The following is a 23,148-nucleotide window of genomic DNA, read 5'->3' as shown; positions in this document are numbered from 1 at the left end:
ATACTCATCTGCAGCGAAGATCTTCCCATGTACCTTAAGTAGCAAGGGACTTTTGGATCTTCCCTCAATTACCTCGAAAGGTGCTTTTCCTGTGGAAGTATGTACAGTGTTATTGTAAGCATACTCTACTAAGGGTAAGTACTTCTCCCATTGGGATATTTGATCTACTTCCGTTACATAGGCTTTTAGTAGATCGAGAATGGTTAGGTTAGCTATTTCACTTTGGCCATCAGTTTGTGGATGATAGGCCGAAGAGAAGTTTAGCCTTGTTCCTAAATTCTCAAAGAGACCCTTCCAGAAATTACTGGTCATTCTAGGATCTCTATCCGACACTATGGACATTGGCAAGCCATGGTACTTGAAAATTTGTGAAATGAAGAGGGTTGCCATTTGATGGGCTTTGATAGTCTTTTTGACAGGTATAAAATGAGCTTGTTTACTGAACCTGTCTACTATCGTCCATATTCCCTTATTCCCATGGATAGACTTAGGCAATCCAAAGATAAAATCCATGGATATGCTCTCCCAAGGTGAATTAGGGATTGGCAAGGGTTGAAGCAATCCAGGTTGCTTCCCTCTATCAAATTTTGTCTTTTGACATACCACACATTTGGAAACATACTCTTGTATGTTCACTTTCATGGTAGGCCAATAGAAATATGTTTCAATTCCCTTTAAGGTAGACTGAATCTCTCTATGCCCCGCATATGGGGGAGCATGAGATTCATACATTACTTTCTCACGTAGTGAGTTAGTAACGCATAGTCTATTGCCATAGAGAAGATAACCATCTTGTAAAGTAAATGGTTTTTCTTTCTTCCCTAATGCAAGGGCTGAAATCACATCTCTAAAATCGGGATCAATAGCATACTCATCTATCATTGAAGATAGATCATTGTGAGTTGCTATGGAAACCGCATTCACTCTCGGTCGTCTTGAGAGTGCATCGGCTACTTGATTATGCTTGCCAGCAATGTGAGCAATATGAAAATGAAATTGCGAAAGGAAATTTGCCCACCTCATTTGTTTGTCGGAGAGCTTGGTCTGCGTCATGAAGTACTTAAGACTTTGGTGATCCGTTCGCAGAATGAAAGGAGTCCCCAATAAATAGTGCTTCCATGAGTCTAAGGCATGTAGAACTGCAACGAGTTCTTTTTCGTATATGCCTAGAGCTTGCTCAACAGGGTTGAGCCTTCGAATCTCATAGCCTATGGCGTGCCCTTCTTGGAGCAAAACAGCCCCAAGGCAATCACCACAAGCATCACATTGGACCTCAAATGGTTTTGAGAGATCCGGTAGTGTAAGCACAGGTTGAGAGATAAGCTTTTCTTTAAGCTTTTCGAAAGCATTGTTCTCCTTAGCAGACCATGTATACCTAACACTTTTCTTTGTTAGGTCATGTAATGGTCCCGCAATTTGTGAGAACTTTTCTATGAAGCGTCTATAGTATGCACACATACCTATAAAGCTTCTTAGTTCATGAAGATTCCTTGGTTTAGGCCATCCTTTTATTACCTCTAACTTGGATGGATCCATTTGGATGCCATCTTGAGAGATAATGTGACCTAAATACTGAATCTCTTGCAAGAAAAATTCACTTTTCTTTCGATTAACATAAAGTTTATTCTCTCTTAAAACTTGAAATATTACCTGGAGGTGTTGCTTGTGTTCCTCCAATGAATTAGAGTAGATGATAATATCATCAAAGAACACTCCAGTGAAGGTTCGATGAGGCCTAAATAGCTTCTCCATCAAGCGGTTGAATGTGGCTGGTGCATTGGTCAAGCCAAAAGGCATGACAATGTATTCGTAAAGACCAAATGTAGTACGAAATGCGGTCTTTACAATATCTTGATCAACTATCCTTATTTGATGATAGCCACTTTTTAGGTCAATCCTACTGAAGTAGGTCGATCCTTGTAGCTTATCAAATAGGTCTTCTACCCATGGAACGGGAAACCTATTCTTGATAGTGATCCTATTTAGTGCTCTATAATCGACACACATACGTGCCATCTTTCTTTTGCACTAATAGCACAGGTGAGCAAAATGGAGATGAGCTAGGCCTAACCATGCCCTTCTCAACTAACTCATGCACTTGCCGCATAATCTCCTCTTGTTGAGCTTGAGAAACTCTATAAGGAGGTTTGTTAGGCGGTGAACTTCCTGGAAGAAGTTCAATTGCATGGTCATCATTACCTCGTTTAGGAGGTAGCTCACAAGGGATGTCGTCAATAAAAACATCTTGAAACCCCTTGAGAAAATTGGATAACTCTAATTCCTTTTGGTTGCTTTTATTTTCTTTTGCTAAAGCATTAGGTTCATTTTGAGAATCTTTAACAAAAATCATGTACACGGAAATAGAGCTCTTTATTGACTTGTTGAAAGCTGGTGTATGTACAATGGGGATGGTGTTACCCATCTCCTTAGCATCTATATACATGTGTTTTTCCCTGAACTTAAAGGAGATTCTCCTTTCAGGAAATTTAACATCGGCAGCCAGGCGGTCAAACCATGGTGCCCCTAGGATTACATCCTCATGCTTGAGAGGAGAGATAAAGAAGTCCTCTTTGTCCACATAGCCTTGGACATGAAGCCTCAATTTCCCGATTAAGGGAGTGACTGAAGCTTCTTGCCCCTTGAAGGCACTGTCTGCGGGTAGGATATCTCCCATCTCGTAGGATTGTATGCTTAGCTTGGTGGCTAACTCCATAGATATGAAATTGTGAGTAGAACCAGGGTCAAAGAGAATAAAAGCATCATGTTCTCTTACCTTTCCCCAAGCATGGCATAGAGGAGATCCTTTGTGGTGAGTTTGGTGAATCTCCTCCTCTTGGATTTCAACCAAAGAAGCTCTAGGAGGATCTTGGCGGTTGTTCTTTTGGGGACAAGCGCGGTACGCATGCCCTTGTTCGCCGCACTTGAAACACCGGTTATCCTTACGATAACGCTCAAGCTCTTCAGGAGAGAGTTTATTCTTTCCTTTGTAAACTCCCTTCTCTTTAGCTTTATTGGAATTGCCCTTAGGAGACTTTTGGACATTGTCCTTCCCCTTAGGCTCATTGGAACCCTTGTTTTCTGGGGGCTTATTATTTCTTTTACCCCCCGTTTGGAAATTGATTTGAGAGGCCACCATAGTATGGTGTATTACCGCCAATATGGTACGTGGCCTTTGGGAGTTGACATACTCCGCCATTTCTTCGGTTAAGCCCGCACAAAATTGTTGCTTTTGCTCTCCAAAATCCAACTTTTTGAAGACGGTGGCTTTGAGTTGTAGGTCCCAAAACTTGTCTACATATTTGTGGATGGATTCATTGGGAGAGAGCTTTAAGCTTCGCCATTCGGTGAGTACTTTGTCGTTGGCATCGGTGGCCAAAAACTGCTTCATAATGGAAGCTCTTAAAGCCTTCCATGTTCGTGGAGCTTCACCGTTGGCTCGTAGGCTAGACCACCATTGTCTGACGGACTTTTGAAAGTGCATAGCTACATGGCGTAGCTTAGAGGACTCCGTGAAGCCCTCATCTCCAAACGCCGCATCGAATTGCTGGATAAAGGCCAAGACTTTGTCCGTAGCACCGAAGGTGCCATCATAGGTAAGGAAAGAGATGCTCTTCCCTCCCTCTTTGAATTTCTTCAGCTTGGAGGACCTCTTCCATGCGGCATAGGATTTCCTATGGCCTCTTCTTTTTGATGGTTCAAAAGTTGCACCATCACTTTCTTCAGAAGGTGAAGAATTTGAAGAAGGTGGAGAAGAGGGTGACCTCTTTCTCGCGTTTTTCTTGTCTTGATCTTTTTCGTCTTCACCATAGCTTTCATAAGAGGAAGAGGATGAAGAAGATGGAGAAGAGGGTGTCCTCTTTCTCGCCTTTTTCTTCTCTTGCTTTTTATCATCCCTCTTTGAATTGTGGTGAGGAGAAGAATACGATGGTCTTCTCTGCTTTGGTGGTGATGGAGAGCGTTTAGCCCGCCGTCTTCGTGGAGCCATCTCCGCCGAGGTGGCGGGAGACTCGCTTCTTTCTCGTTCCTTCGGTGGAGGCTCTTGAGTTCTCCTTTGGGAAGGAGATGCATCATCAAGAAGTAAATTCTTGAGCCCTTCATATGGATTCTCTTCTTCTTCCCAAATCGGAGAGAGACCTCTTTTGGTAGTCTCACAAGGAGGCTTCCTAGGTGTTCTCTCGTCATGGTGATGAGCTTGGAGAATCCCATGAGCACGGAGCTGCCATTGCACTTCACTTTGGAGAGATGGATTGCCCATGGCTTGTTGAAGCCAAGAAACAAGATAGTTAACAAGCATTGAAGCATCATTAGTAGCTTGCTCATGAGCAAAATCAAAGTTATCAACATTAATTTCACTCTCTTTACTATTGTCAGCCATTCTAACAACTTTTAGGTGTAAACTTTTTAGGTATACTTTGGCACTTCAAGCCCTAGTTGCTACTCCTCTTTACCCCTTTAGAAAAAGCACTCAAGCTACTGTACCCGCGGCTCTGATACCAATGTAACATTTAATGGCCTAATAACTTATGTGTAGTGGAAATTAGCATGAACATAGTGGGCATTTCATTAGAATAGATTCCTAATGAGAATTACAAGAGTGCTTGGGTGGAGAGAGCAACAAAAAGCATAACACCTAGTTAGATAGCATCGACAATACTTTCAAAAGAGAGAGAAATTAAGCTATTGACAACAGTTGAGGACCGGATTTGCATGGAGCCGGTCCCCCCTCCAAAAGGTTTTGTATTATGGTTTCTCCCATCAAGAGAGACATTGTACAATACAATTCTTTGTGTTCCTTCAAGACTAGCTAGTGCAATGAAGATGGAAGCTTCATACACTAAGCAAAACACTTAATCAAACACAACTTGAATTATCCCCGTTCTCAGACCCAAGACCTCACACACCTTCGAAGATGGTGAGAGCTAGCAGGGTATGAGAGTAGATTGAGAGGAAGAAGGAGTATCTTACGAGAAAGATGTACATCTCCTCACATAATCACTCATATTAGCATAGCTTAGCTTAGTAATTAGCTTGGTAGAGGAGATGAGCATGCATTGAAGCTTGGCTCTTGGTTGGATTTGCATCCACATGCCAAGAGAGTGTTGATGTAGGCTTCTATCTCACAAGCTTGGAGTAGGTGATGAGCTCTCCATTAAAGCTTGGGAGGAGATAGAGTATTCTTCCTTCACACATGGTCAAGTGTGAGTGTGTGTGTGTGTGTGTGTGTCAATCCAAGCAAAAATCAGCCCCCTCTCTCTCTTGGGCGAGCCCTAGCTGCTAATTTGGTCTGGCTTTTGCCTCATTGGACCTCCCCAAGTCAAGCCAATAGGTATTAAGCAACATAAGTGATAGCCTTCTGACATGTGTCCCCCTTTCCCCTTTTGTGAGAGCTTTAGGTAATTAAATAATTAAACTAAACTCTCATTGGACCCCTTTGTCTCCTGGCCAATAGAAATCAGGCAAGCCATGGGGCTTCTGAATGCTCATTGGACCCTTTGGGAGACTGCCCAATAGTCTTCTAGGAGACTTAATTCTCATTGGTTTCTTTTATTAAATGTTTTTAAATTAATTAAACTACATTTACTCTAGCTTAATTCTCATTGGTCCACTTCAAGGGTCTTCCAATAGGAATTGGGCACACCTTGTGGGCATCTGGCCTAGGGAGCTGACATGTGTCCCTCATTCCCTTTGTGTAAAGGGAGCCTGTGTGTGTGTGTGTGGCTTTCTCTCTCATCCCCTACCTTTGGGGCTCGCCCCCTCCCATGTAGGGATGTGCAAAGACTTTTAGGGCACACACAAAGCATCCAATTTTCCCTAGGGTTGACCTTTGGACACAACCTTTGAATTTTGGAACCTTAGCATTTTGGAAGTCTTAATGGGCTGAACCTTAGGGTATTTTTAGCCCATTGTTGCACATGGCTCTTTTGCAGATGGCCCCCCCTTTGGATCCCTATTTTTCCTCCTTTGGATCCCTACTGTGGCCGGTCTGCTAGCTTAACCAATATTCTAGCTTTTTCTCCCTTGGCACTTCCCCACATTAAATGATCAGTTTAATATGAGAAAATCATTTAGGAGAATTAGATATTGATTATTATGACAGTCCTTGAGGTGGATCTTGTCTTGACCCTCTCATAGGCATCCTTTGCATTCTATTCATCATGTTTTTCATGCGCTTAAGCATGTCCTCCATGGCATTAACAGTGACTAACACAGTTGGTCCTACTTGTGTTGGAATAATAGATGTGGTTCGCTCACATACTGCATCCTTAACAGTGCTTTCCTCATTGTAAATCTTGCAATTATCACTCAAGTCAATTGCATCTAGGCTGCATGCTTCCCAAGTTGTATGTCTTTTACTATACAAAATGGCATGCAAATCCTTGTTAAGAAATCCTTCTAGGAACAATGAAAAAAGTCTCTCCTCGGTTGGAATTTCCATCTCCGGCGATGTATGATGTGCAATCACCTATGCTTGCATCTTGAAGGCATGTGGCAATTTGGAAGATGCTAAGATGGACAAAAGAACTCACAATAATATCGTTAGTCAAGAGCCATCGAAAAAAAATGTTATGATTGGCACTGCCTTAGTCGACATGTATGAAAAATGTGGTAGGGCCAAGAAGACTTCAACATATGCAAAGCAACTGCATCTCTCCACATGCAACCACCTATGCTTTCATCTTGAAGGCATGCAACAGTACACAAGACACCAATATGGGCAACAAAATTCACAATGGTATTGTTAGTCAGGGACTATTGAAAAAACTTGTGCTTGGCACTCCTCTTGAAACACATTGATTGCAGGACATTCCCAGCAAGCACAGGGCCAAGAAGATCTGAGGTGCATTTAGCGGAGGGCATGGAATCATGTATGCTTGCATCTTGAAGCCATGTGGCACTACGCATGACTCTAATATGGGCAGTGTGTTAGAGTTCAAGCATTTCTCCGAATTCGTCCAATCGGTCCCAATTTCTCCCAAGGACAGGTGTTAGGGAGTGAGGGTTGTTTTGTGGTTGTGCCCAACTAACGTGAGGTAGGTTTCTCATGTCGGGTTGCGTCTAGTCATGTTTAGCTTGGGTTTTGGGCTTTTCCATTGCCATTTGTGCTCCTACAAGTTGGGAATATTATTCCTCGGTCTTGCCCATGGGCATCTGGTGCCACTTTCCACCCTATCCCTAATATTTTCCACTTGTCATGGTTGTGGGGGCTGAGGCCCCAGGAGTTGGCCCTATATAGGTAGAGGGGGGTCACCTCAGTCAAGCATTACAGTTGTGCCTAAGGGGGGCACACTCCCTTGGGTACCCTAAACGGGCTTGGTGCAAAGGCAAAGCATCTACCATTTTTTTCCAGACCAGCCAGCGTTTTGGCCTATGATCAGCCAACATTTTCTTGCTGAGCATATCAGCCCTAGCTTTTTTCATGGGTACCAGATGCAGTGCTTGAAGCTCATCTCTACGGTCCAATATCACCTTAGGGCACTCTTTCAGAGGCCTTGTGCCCATGCAATAGTAGATTTCCTTGACCGTGATCTAGATCAACATCTAGATCTAGCCAAGAGGAGATGCACCATATCTATGTTCTTAGAGGATGTTGGAGGTGATTGCCATGTGGAAATCGTGTCAGTGGTCTTGTGTGTAGGAGCAAGTGGGAGTGTGAGTAGCATTCGGAGTTGTGTGCACCTCGGGTCTATCCATTGGGCATGTCAATTCTGTGTCGGACCACCCTTGGTCACTTGAATAAGTAGATTTTTATCAGCATGGAGAGCCTTTCCCAAATCTCTCTCTCTCTCTCTCTCTCTCTCTCTCTCTCTCTCTCATTCTCAGATGTCCTGTCTGTTTCTACCTTTGTGATCTCTCTTTTCCATAGGTGTGCCTTGTTCATGTGTTTGGCATTGCAGGTGTTCTAGATCGAAGTCGAGGTACCCACTGGATCACAAGCTAGTTCTTGTCTTCATTGCATCTTCCACTGCCACCTTTGACACAACGATGATATTGTTAGACAAGGGATGTTAAAATAGAACATTGTGCTTGGCACTACCTTGATCGACATATATGCCATATGTTGTGTGCTTTAAAAAGCACCTTGAGAAGCTTTCTATCCCTGGAATGTCACTCTTAGAACATACTAACTATGTGATATGCTCAACAAGGGCAAGTCTAGAAAGCTCTAGGTTGTTTTCAATATATGCAAATCGAGGGGATTTCTCTAGGTGCAATCACGCTTACATCTTGAAGGCATGTGGCACTATGTAGAATGCCAACATGGAAAACATAATTGATGATGATATTGTTGGTCAAGGGCTGTTGAAACAAAAGATCGTGCTTGGCATTGCCTTGGTTGACATGTATGTTGAGTGTGGTGTACTTCAAAAAGCACAAAAAGTTCTTGAGGAGCTACTTGTCCAGAATGTTATGACTTGGATTGCACATGCCAAATAGGGGCGGAGCCACGAAGCTTTGGGTTGTTTTCAGTTGATACAAACTAAGTGCATCTCTCTAGATGTGCAATCACCTATGCTTGTATCTTGAAGGCATGTGACAATTTGGAAGATGCTAGGATGGACAAAAGAACTCTCTAATATCGTTAGTCAAGGGCTATCGAAACCACACTTACACAAATGAAAAGCATGCACACAATAGAGCAAGATTGAATCAAAGAATTAATACAATTTAAAGGTAAGGGCATATTTAGACATATAAAAATTGGGACATGAAGATCATGGCCTTGTAAACACAAGACATTGTCAACTTGAGGTAATAGGATTTGTGGAAAACAAAGCACAAGCTCTCTCTCCCTCCCTCCCTCCCTCCCTCCCTCTCTCTCTCTCTCTCTCTCTCTCTCTCTCTCTCTCTCTCTCTCTCTCTCTCTCTGTGTCATAATAACTCATAATCTAATTCTCCTAAATGATTTTCTCATGTTAAATTGATCATTTAATATGGGGAAGTGCCAGGGGAGAAAAATCTAGAATATTGGTTAGGCTGGCAGACCAATCACAGTAGGGATCCGGAAAATAGGGATCCAAAGGGGGGGGCATCTGCAAAAGAGCAATGTGCAACAATGGGCTTCAAAGACCCTAAGGTTCAGCCCATTAAGACTTCCAAAATGCTAAGGTTCCAAAATTCAAAGGTAATGTTCAATGGTCAAACTCTAGGTAAATTTGGATGCTTGTGTGAAGACTCAAAAGTCTTCCCACGTCCCTATCTAGGAGGGGGCGAGCCCAATTTGTAGGAGATGAGAGAGAAACACACACACACACACACACACACACACTCTTGCAAGCTGCCTTTACACAAAGGGCATAGTGGACACATGTCAGCTCCCTAGGCTAGTTGCCCCCAAGGTGCATTCAAATCCTATTGGATGGCCATAGAGGTGGACCAACGAGAATTAGGCTAGAGTAAATTTAGCTTAATTCATTTGAAAATACTTGATAAAAGAACCAATAGAAATTAAGTCCTCTAGAAGACTATTGGACAGTCTCCCAAGGGGTCCAATGAGCATCCAACAGCCCAATGGCTTGCCTGATTCCTATTGGCCAGAAGACTAAGAGGTCCAATGAGAGTTTAATTGCATTATTTAAATACCTAAAGCTCTCACAAAAGGGGAAAGGGGGACACATGTCACGAGGCTATCACTTATGCTTCTTAATTGTCATTGGCTAAGCTTTGCAAGGTCCAATAGGATGCCAGCATGTGAAAATAGCAAGAGGGGTCGACCAAGAGAGAGGGGGGGACTGATTTTTGCAAGGGATTATCACTTACACACTCACACAAGCTCATGTGTGAAGTAAAGAAGACTATCTCTCCTTCTCAAGCTTTAATGGAAAGCTCATCATCTACTCCAAGCTTGTGAGAAGGGAGGCCTACACCAACAACTCTTGGCTTTGTGATGCAAATCCAACCAAGAGCCAAGCTCCAATGCATGCTCATCTCCTCTATCATGCTAATTACTAAGCTATGCTAAGCTATTATAAGTGATTATGTGAGGAGACATACTTCTTTCTTGTAAGAATACTCCTTCTTCCTCTCGATCTACTCTCATACCCCGCTAGCTCTCACCATCTTCAAAGGTGTGTGAGGTCTTGGGTCTGTGACCGTGAGGGAATTGATGTTGTGTTTTACAAGTGTGAGCTTGGTGCTTGAAGCTTCCATCTTCATTGCACCAGCAAGTTATTGAAGTAACACAAAGTATTGTATTGTAAAATGTCTCCCTTGATGGGGGAAACCTATAATACAAAGCCTTTTGGAGGGGGGACCGGCTCCATGTAAATCCGGTCCTCAACTATTGTCAATAGCTTAATTTCTCTCTCTTTTTGAAGTATTGTTCATGCCTATCTAACTAGGTGTTATGCTTTTGTTGCTCTCACCATCCAAGCACTCTTGCTATGCCCATTAGGAATCTATTCTAATGAAATGCTCACTATGTCTATGTTATGTTCCACTACACACAAGTTACTAGACCATTAAATGTTACTCTCTCTCTCTCTCTCTCTCTCTCTCTCTCTCTCTCTCTCTCTCTCTCTCTCTCTCTCTCTCTCTCTCTCTCACCAAGCTTTTCTCTTCTAGGTTCTTGTTTTCTCTTACCCTCGAACCCACTTCAATTCAATACAAATGTGGCTAACGAAGCACTCTAGTTCCCTTTAGTACTTACTCCTCTAATTACACCTCCACTTAGGTTTTCCCTGCTCTATTTCTCCTCTTTTGAATCCCCTTATTCATGCCTTGATGAGAATCTAAAATTCCTTATTGATTGTCTTCTCTGAATGCTTGCAACTGGCTTGGCATCTTTCCACTAAATATCTTTGTTCGAGATTTCCCTCTTGTTGAAGCCATATTCTAATAATTTTTAGTTGCGAGTTTCTCTTCTCCCTTGAATCCTCTTGTTTCCGTCCACAATGGTTACTTGCTCCGATTGTCCTTTAAATTCCTTGAATGCCCTTTTGTCTTCTCTCTTATCAAACTTCCCTCCCAATAAGTGCTCAAGCTCTTGCTTTTATACACTCCAAATCCCTCTAATTTCATTGGCTATTGCCCTATATTTATTTGACTAAAATAGGTCAAAACTCCTCAAAATACAAGTTTTGAGTTTCTTTTATTAGCCGAGCACACAAGAGTGATCCCTTGATAATGTGGTGATCATCGCAAGTATGTCACCCACTGGACTCAAAAAGCTTCGCCCCATGAGCCTCCTGATTTTCACTTCTATAGCTTGCCCGTCCATCCAGTGTATAAGCACCTTTGTATATTTGATTTATCATTGTCGGCATTTATTTTATAAGATTTTTGATAAGCTATTCACATTATTTTTCCTCAATCGTGTCAATGGGTGCCCATTTAGGATGGCTAATAGGAGTGTACGTCACACTAAGCCCCATATTGGGTAGCCAATTTATCCCAAATCCCACATTTTCAAGAATCCATTGTTGGGGTTTAGGGGCTTCTTGCCCTTTGAAATCTCCATCTACTTGTACCACATCTCGCATCTCAAAGTCATGAATTCCTAGCTTTCTAGCTAGCTCAACATAAATGAAGTTGTGGGTAGAGCCAGGATCAAAAAGTATGAAAGCATCATGCTCTCTTACTTTCCCCAAGCATAAGAGATGGTGCTCCTTTGCAATGGCCATCCTCACTTCCACCATGGTGTCTCAAAGAGGTTCATTACGTTCACTTCTCTTGGGACATGCACAAAAAACATGATCTTGCTCCCCACAATCCAAAAACTTGTTATCTTTACGATAACGCTCAACCTCTTTAGGCAAAAGTTTGTTTTTACCTTTGTAGCCTTTTTCCTTTGCCTTTTATTTATTGTTATTGTTGTTAGCCTTGGAAGAATTATGCGTTGCATTGTTCTTCCCCTTTGGCTCAGCTGATTCCTTAACTTTTGTTGGCTTTTTGAGCCCTTCTTAAATCCTTGTTGAAAATTGTAATGCAAATGGCCTATTAACTTTGAGAGTAGCGGAAATTAAAGAAGCACTTTTATGAAATTACTTTGTGAGCATAGCCGGAACTTAATTGATGGTAGCAACATAAACATAGCATTTAGTTAACTTTGGCATGAACAATACTTTTGCACAAAAGAGAGAGTTTAGAGAACATGACAACAATTGTGGACAGGATTTATGTGGAGCCGGTCCCCCCTCCAATAGGTATTTGTATTATAGTTTCTCCCATCAAGAGAGACTTGTTACAATACAATCTTTGTGTTCCTTGTGACCTAGGTGACACAATGAAGATGGAAAGATTCATGCATCACGAGCATAACATAAACATTGTGGAAAGCATTACCTATCACAAGCCTCAGTCCCAAGACCTCAAACACCTTCGAAGGTGGAGAGAGCTAGCAGGGAATGAGTTTAGGGAAGAGGAAGAAGAAACATTTCATAGGAGAAAGAATTAGTTCCTCACTTATCATCACTCTTCTTGCTAGCATACATAATAGCATAGAAATGAAGATGGAGAAGATGGCAAGCTTAAGCATTGAAGCATGGCTCTTGATTGGATTTGCATTCCATAGCCAAGATTGTTGGTGTAGGATCTCAACTTCTCTACTAGCTTGGAGAAGGAGATGGACTTTGCACTTCACACAATGAGTGTGTGTGTGGGGGGGGGGGGGGGGGGGGAGTATACCCCCCAAGCATGCCCCTAGCTTCCTTGGTCGACCCCCCCTTGTAGCTCATACTTGAAGCTCATTGGACCCCTCCAGGCCTAGCCAATTACAAGCAGGAGGCATTACAAGGAACAAGGGTAGTCTTGGGATAAGTGTCCCCCTTTCCCCTTTGAGAGAGAGGACTTGATAAATGCAAAAACAATTAATTAAGTCTTCTAAATTATCATTGGACCCCTTGGGTGTCCAACCAATAGGCTTTAGGCACACCATGAGGGCAACATGAGGAGGAACTTGACAAGTGTCCCTTTTGCTTTCTTTGTACCAAGCTTGCCTTGTGTGAGGGTGTGTGTGTTCTCTCTCATTCCCCCTCTTGTAGGGCTTGCCCCCTCCTTGTAGGGATCATTGTTGACTTTTGCACACCTTATCCCCAAGCACCTTAGTCAAAAATAATGACAAAGCACCTCAAGCCTGGTAGTGTTTCCATAAGCATCTCACGCTGCCTAGTCAGCAAGCACGACTAGCACCTCAAGCATCTTAGTCATCAAGCACGACAAGCACCTCAAGCTTGGGCTGGGTTACCACCTCAAGCTCAACCCTAGCTTACTTAAGGTCAAAGGACTTTTTTAACACTAACATTTGGAGGTTTTTATAATGAAGCTAACCCTAAGGTCTTCAAGCTCCATTAGCTAGCCTTGCTCTTTGACAAACCATCTCTCATTTGGACCCCTTTACCATTGGCCTTGTATTGAGATAGATCAGAAAGCATATGTCTATATTCTAACCCTTGTTCCTGTTTATTCTCCCACATTAAATGATCATTTTAATATGAGAAAATCACTTGGGTTGGTTAGATATTAGTTTTTATGACAAAAATGAATCCTCAAGGCAACCATAGTTTGTTGTATGACCATCAAAATAGTTTTGGGTCTTTGTGAGTTACTATGCCACTCATCTCCTCAAATAGGCCAACACAAAATTGTTGCTTTTGTTTGACAAAGTCTATCTTCTTGTAGACAATGGCTTTGAGATGTAACTCCCAAAACTTATCCATATACTTGTGAATAGACTCATATCAAGCCATCTTCAAGCTTCACCATTCCATGAGGATTTTGTCTTTGGCATCACTTGCAAAAAATTGCTTCATAATAGCAATCTTAGAGCTTTCCATGTTTTTGGGGCTTCTCCCCCTTGAGCACGTGGGCTTGCCCACCATTGATGGGTTGCCTTTTGGAAATGTATGGAAACATTTTAGAGCTTTGAATATTTTGGGAAATATTCAACTTCAAAAGCTACGTTGAATTGTTGGATAAAAGCCAACACTTTATCAGTTTCTCCAAAGGTTCCATCATAGGTAAGGAGAGTGATATTCTTTCCTCCCTCTTTAAATGTTTTTAGATTTTGTGACATGTTCCATGATGCGTAACTCCTCAGTCTTTCCCTTCTCTTCTCTTCTCTCTCTTGGGTGGCAAGTTGGTTTTCTCCATGTTAGAAGATGGTGATGACGAGGAGGAAGAGGAAGAAGAAGTCGAGGATGGTGACCGCTTTCTTTGCTTTCTCTTGAAAGCAGTAGGTAAATGTCCGTTAGATTTGGTCTACCTCGGACTCGTCATTTTGGGCTCTACATGGCAAAGGTGGCATATTGGATGCACACGAGCCAAAGACAAACCAACAAGATACAACTCAAGTATCTAGGGGCCATTCTCAGTCAAGAGGAGGGTTTCCTTGACATGAATGCTTGCACTGGCATGCTAGCCAATAGCATTGCCAAGGATACAATGCTAGTGCAAGACGCTATAAGTGAAAAGGGCCCTCTATCCTCCCAGCTATAAAGGACAAGAGAGAGAACTGGATCCAGGTTTTCCAATTTGAGGGTGCGATTGTAATTTCAAATCTCATGTCTCTTGTCCTTAAACGACTTGAACTAAATATCGATTATCACCATCCTTATTAGGAGGATTTCAATTCAAGTCTCATACTTGTTCCTATGATGCCATTCAGGCCTCAAAATTGTCCCTATGATTCCATTTGGTTTTGATGAAGAAGGGGGTGTTATTTGTCCCAAGTTTATGGGCTCAAACCCTCGTTGATGGAAGTATACCTTGTGTATATATTATAACTTTCCCACGCTCTCTTTCTCTATCTCTTTCTTGCATGCTTGATTGATGGACTCACAATCATTGTATCTACTCAAACTCATAACCAAAACTAAGCTTTGTAGCTAGCAAAACGACCTTGTGGGTCACTAGCGAGGCTCAAGTTGTTAGGAACAATTGAAATTCTCTATGAGCTTGTACTCTTGAGCATCATGTTTTGTCAAAATGGGTTAAATCACCTCCTTCAATCTCATAACTACTCAACAAACATATATGTTTGGTAAGGATGATAGCTCCTCTACTTCAAAGACACTGGCCAGGCTCCCTACTCCTTTGCAATCTTTAGATCACATTTCCTTTGAGTATCGAGGGAAAGTGCAGTCGCCAAGGGTCATACCCTTTTACATGTATGTAGCACTCCAATTTGGCAATACAAGCATGAAATTATACTAATAACACCCAATGTTGTAGAGGTGACATCAATATTTTTTTCTTACATTTATCACATGCTTAATAAGGTCAAGATATTGCAAGGGCCTACCAATATCGACATAGAAAGTTAAACCATTGAAATGACTATGTTAATATAAATAGTTTCCCCCATTCTTGCAAGGTCAATTTTGCTTATAACCTAAATGTGACCTATTGTACAGTTACTACTAATTGATTGATGTCTACTTTGATTGTTTTCAATTAAGTCAAATTGATTGTTTTTTTCTAGCTAGAGGCCTAACTATATACAAATTTAAAACCTTCACAAGTGTATCTATTTTTTGTCATACATTAGACCATTTTCTCTAGTAATGGAATTGGATTTCATAAGAATTAGTGTGCCAAAACACACCTTTGAAACTAATCACTAGCATGAAACAAGGAAGTTATAGCAATTATAATAAGTGCAATGATCCTTAACCACAAGTGGTATGTTTAGTCTTTCATATGTTGATACCACTTCAAAAAAAAAACACTATCTACTAACTACCCCCAATCCCAAACTAATCTTCATATTCATATATCTCTTTCATTATCCGCCGCTCTTTTTCCTTTTACTTTCATAGACTCACTTAGTAGCATTGCGCTCGCAATATTCTATAACATTCTAGCATAAATTCTCTCCTTATTACACAGTTGTACATCCAAAGTAACTTGTAATCTATAGTATTGAGTTTTTTCACCGTGATAACACTCTTGTACAGGATTGTGCCACACTTCTAAATGCTCCTAAATACGTCTACTAATTTCATTCAAAGAGAAACACATGCACATAGATTTAACTCAGATGGCTTGCTTATTTGCTTGATTACGAGCTACTTCTTCAAAGAACCTCCAGGTACGCAATTTCTTCATGTAATCTATTAATAAGAACATTCTTTCTTCAATAATTTAGTTCTCTCTATAGACCCATATGCCATGTATAATACACCATCCCATTGCTTGTTCTACTTCATTCTTTATCTTAACATCTTTAAATTTTGTACTATCTCTCACAACCTCGTCTTATGCTCCTTTTATTTAAATTTATTTCCAACAAGTAAGAATATCGCCGGACACTTTTAGAAGACAGAGCCTCTTTACTTGTTCACCTGTATTATAAGTTGCAAAATCCATTGTTTCTAACATCATGACTTGTACTTACTTTGATTGAATCTCTACTGAGATGAATTAGATGAATTATCATACAACTACTTACATGAGCTCAATTCATTTGGGAGTATCATCAACATTTGGTATATGCTTCAACATTTGAGCCTACTCCAATTTGATCTCAAACATGTAATGTGTATTCCGTTTTTTTATGCCTTGTCTAGTGCATTGGTCACTTGCACACAGATTCACCGATTCAGGGATTTTGTAAATACTCATCCTGGTGTCAATTCATCGATTTAGGCAACAAAAATTGTACGTGAAGATCTGCCGGTTATGCAGCACGAGTGCAGATTTGCCAATTTACAGTACACCAACTAACTGTAGATTCACTATTTGAAATAGTATCAAGTGTAGATCTGCAGATTTAGGTAGCACAAAACTAAATGCACATCAATTTAGGCAACATTAGTGCATATTCCCTGATTTAGGAATCACGTCTCATTGGTGTAGATTCACCGGTTGAGGCAACACCGATCACAAAATCATGTTGTAGTGGCTGGCCACCACTATCCCTAGTATGATTTTGTTACCCGGGTATATAATGAAAGTAATTTGGATTTGGACTTATATTCTGGAATTGGAATTGGATTTGAATTTGGTATATGATGATTTTCTATCGCGACAATGTTTAAGGGATTGGAGTTGAGATTTATGAAAATTGATTACTGAATGATGAGTGCGACCAATGATATCCTGATTCATTAGGGTATGACATATGCTGCTTATTCTAGTGGTATGGGACACTACAATATGTAGTATTGTGGATGACGATAGACATAAGCAATTTTGTTTAATTTTATGAATTTTTCTTTCAATATGTGATACTTGACACATAATACTAACCAATGTTTTTGACAAGTATGGTTTTCAGATTCCAATCTTCTCAACTAAGGACAATTGCTTTCTAAAGGAGAGGTATGTAATGGATATTGATATTTTGTTATTTTACTGTAGCTAATAGGTGGAAAAGCCATGACCAAGCTATGGGCTATGTGAAAGGACATCACATTTATGTATATTTTATAATTCAAGTGCTCTTTAGGATCTATGGCCATTTATGTCCGATCAACCAATATGTATTCATTTTGAGCATTCAAGAAATCTTTAAATAAATATGCACAAGAGGAAAATGCTCACTCTTGCACAGGGGGAGATTGCACCCATTGCTTGTGTCTATTCTTCTCTTCTCTTTTCTCTTCTCTCTCACCATGCCGATGTAGCACTCCGCTCTAAGAGGTGTATCTGCACCTGATTTCTCTCTGTCTATCGCTCTCTGAGTCTCTTTGTGCGCGTATAGCTTCAATTATATACTATGGGATTTGCCAGGTATGCAGTTTTTTTGTTTTACGGCTTGCAATATGTTATTTTTGTTATTTTTGAGAGTCCCTTTTCCGCTTCCAGATGTAGCAAAGATTAGCATATTAAGTAGGCTTAGTGCTTTACAATCATTGGCTAGAGAGGTTGCATCCTCTTGCTATTGGACCATCTCATCATTTATCTCTTCCTAGGTGGCTAGAGGGCATTCCCACATGGTGCCACGAGTTGGGCTTATCCTAACAATTACCCCCTTAAGCCAAACTAGGGGTTTTACAAAGACTTCATGTGTTTTTGGGTTCATATGTTTATGTCATGGTGTACTCCTAAGCTAACATGATTTATCTACCTGATACATCATGATGGTTCTTGTAATGGGAATGGGCTATGAACATTGAGAATAGCGGAATTAAGAAAACTATAGTGAGCATTTTTACGAGAAAGAATACTTTGAGAGAATAGAGGGTGAACTTGATTCGGTGGCAACATAACCATTATACTTAATAAACTTGGCACGAACAATACTTTGCAAGAGAGAGAATTAGAGAACTTGACAAGAGTTGAGGATCAGATTTATGTGGAGCTAGTCCCCCCTCCAAAAGGATTTTGTATTATAGTTTCTCCCATAAAGAGAGACTTGGTATAATACAAGCTTTGTGTTTCTTGAAACCTTGATGGTGCAATGAAGATAGCGAGCTTCATGCACCACAAATATGCCCATAACTTAGTTAAATGAAAGCTTTAACTTGTTCCCGGCCTCAGTCCCAAGACCTCAAACACCTTCGAAGGTGGAGAGAGCTAGCAAGGAATGAGGGTAGGGAAGAGGAAGAAGAAACATTCTTACGAGAAAGAAATAGTTCCTCACTTATCATCACTCTTGTTGCTTAGCATAGCATAATAGCGTAGTAATGATGATGAAGAAGAAGGCAAGCTTAAGCATTGAAGCATGGCTCTTGGTTGGATTTGCATTCCATAGCCAAGAGTGTTGGTGTAGGCTCTCAACTTCTCAACAAGCTTGGAGAAGGAGATGAAGTTCTTGCACTTAGCACTTCACACAATGAGAGTGCGTGTGAGAGAGTATATGCCCCAAGCTAGTCCTCTACTTGCATGGTCGACCCCTCTTCTAGCTCGTACTTGTGGCTCATTGGCTCTCTCAAGCCTAGCCAATCACAAGCCTTGGTCACTTGCAATAGAGGTAGCCTTTGGACAAGTGTCCTCCTTTCCCCTTTGAGAGAGAGGGCTTGATAAATTCTTAAACAATTAATTTAATTAGCTCAATTCTCATTGGACCTCTCTAAGGGTGAACCGATAGGGTTTAGGCACACCACGAAAGAAACCTAGCTAGGGGCTTGACATGTCTCCCTTTTGCCTCTTTGAGCAAGGGGTGCCCTTTGGATGAGGGAGTGGTCATTTAACCCCATCCCCTAGTCTCATGGCTCGCCCCCTCCTTTGTAGGCCTTGCTTTGACTTCAAGTACGTCAAGCACCTTAGCCCCCAAGCACCTTAATCATCAAGCATGACAAGCACCTTAAGCACCTTAGTTAGCAAGCATGACAAGCACCTCAACGGGCTCCCAGCCCTAACTACCTAAGGTCCTATGTCTAAGGACTTTTAACACTAACCTTTGAAGGTCTTTAATGCAGCTAACCCTAAGGTCTTTCAAGCTCCATTAGATCTTTGATAGGCCATCTCTCATTTGGACCCATTGACTTTGGTCCCGTGCTGAGATAGATCCATAAGCACATGTCTATATTCTAACTCTTGTTCCTGTTTATTCTCCCACATTAAATGATTAGATTAACATGAGAAAATCATTTGGGTTAGTTAGATATTAGATTTTATGACTGTTCTCATTAGATTTAACACTTTACGATTCTCAAACAGATACATCGTGGCGATTGTCAACGGATTTAGCGGCCATGGTTCAATGTCCCATGATACATCATAACGGTTCTCTATCAGATTCATCACTATGGTTCTCAAGTGGGACTTAGTAGGTTCACTAGTAGTCCAGGTAGTACAAATTTTTTCATTCATTTATTCATTTTGTGTGAAGAGGTCATCATGTGTGTCCTCTTCAAAATTTTGTTGTCGTCGTCATTCATTGTTACTTGCTTCATCTTCATGCCATCAAGTTGGTTATTTGTTTTTAGCATATCGTGATCTTCATTAGTGTCATTGGTTCAATGTGTCGAGGATGTGGCTTCATGGTCAATGGTGCAAAGTACGCATACATATCATGTGTTGTGTTATTTGTTGGAAAGTCTTACCATTTATGGTAGTATCTAGTCCATGTTCATTTTCATAAAATATAATATCTAACTTTCCCAAATGATTTTCTCATATTAAACTGATCATTTAATATAAGAAGATAAAAGGGGAACAAGAGTTAGGATATAGATATGTGTTTCTAGACCTATCTCAACAGGGGTCCAAAAGGAGACGGTCTACCAAAGAGTAATGTGCAATAAGTGCTTCTAGATTTACCTCAGCAAGGGATCAAGAGAAGAGATGGTTACATCTCAATAGAGGTCCAAAAGGAAGTAGTCTATCAAAGAGCAATGTGCATCTAATGGAGCTTAAAAGACCTTAGGGTTAGCTTCATTTAAAACCTCCAAAAGTTAGTGTTAAAAAGTCCTTGGACCTTAGGCAAGACCTTAGGCAAGCTAGGACTGATTTTGAGGTGGGAATCCTACCCAAGTATGAGGTGCTTGTCGGCTTGCTAACTAAAGTGCTTAAAGTGTTTGTGGGAACCTTGCCCAAAGCTTGAGGTGATTTTTATGCTTAAATGACTAAGGTTCTTGAAGTGTTCAACTCAAAGATAAACTCTCAAGAGACACAAAACGTTTCCATGCTTGATTGACTAAGTGTTTGAAGTATTCAATTCAAACCAAATGACTTAATAAGCATAAAAGACACATGTTCAAATGATCCTCCACATGTGGCCCTCAAGATGTGTTTGAATCATATTGGATAGGTTTTAAAGGGGTCCAATGAGAATTTAGATACATAAAAAATAAATAATTAAGTTCTTTCTCTCAAAGAGAAAAAAAAAGACACATGTCTAAATGAAATAATTAAATAATACGAGAGAGAGAGAGAGAGAGAGAGAGAGAGAGAGAGAGAGAGAGAGAGAGGTGGACCAAGCATGAGAGGGGGGTACTCTCCCACACACACACACACATTCTCTGATTATGGAGTGCAAAGTGCAAGAGTTCCATCTCCTTCTCCAAGCTTGTTGAGAAGTGGAGAGCCTACACTAACACTCTTGGCTATGGAATGCAAATACAACCAAGAGCCATGCTTCAATGCTTAAGCTTGCCATCTTCTTCATCTTCATTACTATGCTATTATGCTATGCTAAGCAAGAAGAGTGATGATAAGTGAGGAACTATGTTTTTCTCCTATGAATGATTCTTCTTCCTCTTCCCTACTCTCATTCCCCGCTAGCTCTTTCCACCTTCGAAGGTGTTTGAGGCCTTGGGACTGAGGCTTGGGATACCTAATGCTTTTTGCAAAGTTTATTTATGCTCGTGATGCATGAAGCTTTCCATCTTCATAGCATCACCAAGGTCACAAGGAACACAGATTGTATTGTCTCTCTTGATGGGAGAATCTATAATACAAATGCCTTTTGGAGGAGGGCCGGCTCCAAGTAAATCCGGTCCTCAACTATTGTCATGTTCTCTAATACTCGCTCTCTCTTGCAAAAGTATTGTTCATGCCAAGTTAATTAAGTACTATGTTTATGTTGCTACCATCAATTAAGTTCACCCTCTTTGTTCTCAAGGTAATCTCACAAAAATGCTCACTCTAATTCTCTTAATTCCGTTATTCTCAAAGTTCATAGGCCATTTCCATTACATTGATATCAGAGCATTTGGTTTCTCTTTTCTTGCTTAAGAAGAGAGGTCCTTAAGTAGCCTATTAATGGTCGATTTTGTTGATTATATTAGGGTAAGTGGGTCTGGGATCTATTATCGGTTTTGTTAAGACCACTATGTGGGATATGGTGCACACTTCGGGAGCTTTGGTCTTAATAATGGGGTCTTTTTAGACTTGCCTACGGCTTTACCATTATTGAGCCATAAGAAGTCCAAAAGGAGCTATCCCTCGGCAATTCTACTATGTTAGACCCACCCTACTACTCTCTATAATTAACCAATTCGAGCCGTGGATGTAGATACTTAAGTGCTTATTTTCAAAGGCTAAGAGGAGTAGCAACTAAGGTTTTGAATTTCCAAAGGATACACTAAGTAAACACATAAGTATAATTAGCATGGCTGACAATAACCAAGAGAGTAGAATGAAGATTGATAACTTTGATTTTGCACATGAAGGTGCTAATGATGATGCCCCCATGTTTATCAATTATCTTGATTCTAGGTTGTATCAAGCTATGGGCAACCCTACTTTGCAAGCCGAAGTTACCCAACAACTTCGTGCTTATGGGATTTCCCTTCCTCTCCATGAGGAGAGAGAGTTTAGGAGGCCTCTTGATGAGTCTCCCAAAAGAAGACTCTCTTCCATAAGAGAGAATGTATCCAAAGAACGATAAATAAGTGAATCCCTAAGTTCCTCTAAAGATGTGGCTCCGTGAAGACGACGGTCTAGACTATTGCCAACTCCTCCCAAGAGGAAATGGTCAACCCATAGTCCTTCTCCTCGTCACTTCAAAAGGGAAGAGAGGAAACAAAGGAAGAAAAAGGCAAGAAAGAGGTCACCCTCTTCTCCTTCTTCTTTACCTTCCTTTTCTTTCGACAAAAGCTATGGCGATTCTCCTAGAGAATACAAGAGGGGGGGACATCGCAAATCATACCCTACATGGCAAAGATCACAAAAGCTCAAGAAGTTCAAAGAGGGAGGAAAGAATATCTCTTTTCTCACCTACGATATCACCTTTGGTGCCACCAACAAAGTATTGGCCTTCATCCAACAATTTGATGCGGCCTTTGGAGACGTGGGCTTCACGGAGTCCTCTAAGCTATACCATGTAGCTATGCACTTCCAGAAATCTGCTCGTCAATGGTGGGCTATCCTTTGTGGCAATGGCGAGGCCCCAAAGACATGGAAAACTCTATGAGTTTCCATCATGAAGCAATTTCTTGCAAGCAATGCAAAGGACAAAGTACTTACCGCATGGCACAGTTTGAAGCTTCTCTCACATGAGTATATTCACAAATATGTGGACAAGTTTTGGGATTTACATATCAAGGCTACTTTCTTCCAAAAGATAGACTTCGCCAAGCAAAAGCAACAATTTTGTGTGGTATTACCTGAAGAAATGGCTGAGTATGTCAACTCACAACGGCCTAGCACTATCATCGAAGCCATCCACCACACTATGGTTGTTTCAAGGATCAATTTCCAACAAGGGGTGAGAAGAAATTTCAAGTCCATGGAAAACAAGGATCGATATGAAGCTAAAGGGAAGAGCAATGCTCAAAACTCTTCCCAAGGCAACACCAACACCAACACCAACAAGGCCAA

This window comes from Adiantum capillus-veneris, chromosome 20 (genome assembly GCF_014529385.1).
Source record: "Adiantum capillus-veneris isolate H3 chromosome 20, ASM1452938v2, whole genome shotgun sequence".
Classification (NCBI taxonomy): Eukaryota; Viridiplantae; Streptophyta; class Polypodiopsida; order Polypodiales; family Pteridaceae; genus Adiantum; species Adiantum capillus-veneris.
The sequence above is the reverse complement of the archived record's forward strand: the minus strand, read 5'-3'. Positions refer to the sequence as shown.